Source organism: Empidonax traillii, unplaced genomic scaffold (assembly GCF_003031625.1).
Source record: "Empidonax traillii isolate 1590-97213 ecotype Southwest subspecies unplaced genomic scaffold, ASM303162v1 scaffold2532:size30121, whole genome shotgun sequence".
Classification (NCBI taxonomy): Eukaryota; Metazoa; Chordata; class Aves; order Passeriformes; family Tyrannidae; genus Empidonax; species Empidonax traillii.
The window spans coordinates 1-2,196 of NW_020957725.1; positions in this window are offsets into that span (position 1 = coordinate 1).

Below are 2,196 nucleotides of genomic sequence, written 5' to 3' on the forward strand. Positions count from 1 at the left end.
TTTTCTGCCCAATCTGCTGGATTTTGGGACGCTGTCCTCTGGTTTGGGTGGAGCAGTGCCTGGGGAGGAAAAGCCTGCTGGCAGCTCATTTTTTGGGGGACTGAGGCTTGCACAGCCTGAGCAGCCTCAGCCAGCCCATCTCCTCCTGCAGGGAGTGTCGGGTGCTGAAAGGGAAATCCAGGGCAGGTTTCATTAGCAACGATGATTCACACCCACCCTGATGGTCAAGCAAATGGGTAGCTCAGGCTTCTCAAAGCACTACCCGCGCCCACCCGGCATCACAGGGATGCTCCCCACGCCGGGGGGGGAGGGATCTCCTAAAACAAGGGGTGCGAGCACAGCCACCCCTCCCCGGAACAGCAGCGGGGAGGGGCAGAGTGAAAGACGAAGATCAGCTCTGACAGTTTATTTTGGCACGGCAAGAGCACACGAGGCTTCAAAGCAGCTCCCGACTGCCCCGGGGCTGAAATCCACAGCCCTTCCTGCCACTGGTTGCACCCAAAGCATCAGCCCCTTTAACCCTGAGCATCGCTGTTTTCCAGGATTGAGATTCTGCACGCTTAAGGCGCCCAGATTTTTCTCCTTCCTTCTTCTTCCTCTCGCCGCTCTGCACGGGGAGGAACGAGTCACCCCCTGGCTGAGGCGAGGTGAAAACAAAACACAGGCTTTGGAAAGAAGAAGCAAAAGAAGAGAGAATAAGCAGAAAGGAAAGGAGAGCAACGGATTTCAAAGCTGGTGTTTCTGGTCTACAGGAGCAAAACCTGAGCTTCTTATCTCTGTGGGTAGTGTATTTATAATGCCCAGGGCCATAAAACACGTGCTATGGGAGAGCCAAGGGCAGGCCCATCACCCTGGGACCTCTGTCCCCTGAAAGCCATTGTGAGGAAACCCCGGTATTCCCACGCCAGTATTCCCACATCTACCTCCCACCCAGGCCCGTGCGGCTCTGGAGCAGAACCTTCTCCAGCTAATTGTCCCACAAACAGGACACACGGTCCTGCCAGGAGATGTGTTGGTGGACCAGGACCACAGCAGGCCAGCACTGGCCACGTGAAAGCCACCTGCAGCTCACAGTAATTAAGACGCGCAAATCCACGAGGAGTTACTCAGCTTAATTAGATTGAAAATTAGAGCTTCTATCAGCTCGGCATCTCAGCAGCCACTCACTGCCTTGGGATGTGCTTACACCGACTTTCTGCTCGCTTGGGGTGTTGCACGAAGGGCTGGCTCCACGGCAGGCACGAGGATCAGATTTTTTTGTTGTTGTTGTTTTTATTCCTTTAAAAAAATTAATGTTCAACGCTCCTTTCATACCACGCATGTCAGCAGCCCCCGCCGCCTGCTCACATCCAGCCTGCTTGGGTATTTGGCAGCTGAAGCTTTGCCTGAACCACCCAAAACCACCATCCCCGTGGGGCTTTTCAGAAGAAGCCGGACATTCCCGTGATTTTTAAAAAGCCACCTTTAAATATACGAAGGGTCTCTTTTCCTTTGAAGAGAGGTGACTCTCTGGGCCACATCCCCGACGTGCAACGTGTCATTTCGACAAGTGGTGGCCGTGATTCACCCACAGCACATCCTGCTGCCTGTTAAGTGGTGGTTAGCACATCCGACCAGCGCCTCACACCTGGGTGACACTTTCGTCAAGGAGCTCGGGCAGTGACTCACAGGAAGGGTGAAGGTGTGGATTAGAGCTGGGTCTGAGGGGTGGAGCCACCAAGGGAAACAAATCCCCTCACCCCAGGGCAGCAGGATGGGAAGGGGTTGTGAGCTGAAAGGGTTGGTCAACCCCAAGCTTGGAAAAGGCACGTTCCCAAGAAATAGTTCCTCTGGAAGCACGTGGCAAACGGAGAGTCGTGGATGGGAGGCAAGAGGAACATCAAAAAAAATGGGGATGGACAGGTGGACAAAAGCTGTCTGCAGAAGTAGGTTGCCCAGGGAAGCTGTGGCTGCCCCAGCCCTGGGAGTGTCCAAGGCCAGGATGGACGGGGCTTGGAGCAACCTGGACGAGCGGAAGGTGTGGGACTGGATGAGCTTTAAGATCCCATCCAACCCAAACCCTTCTGGGATTCTGTAGCACAGCACACATCTCCTGTTGAGGTGCCACGTAAGCAGCTGGAGCACCCAGAGAACACAAACTCACCCCCACTGGTACCACCCCCAATGCCAATATGTGGAACACAAAGGGAAAGAGGC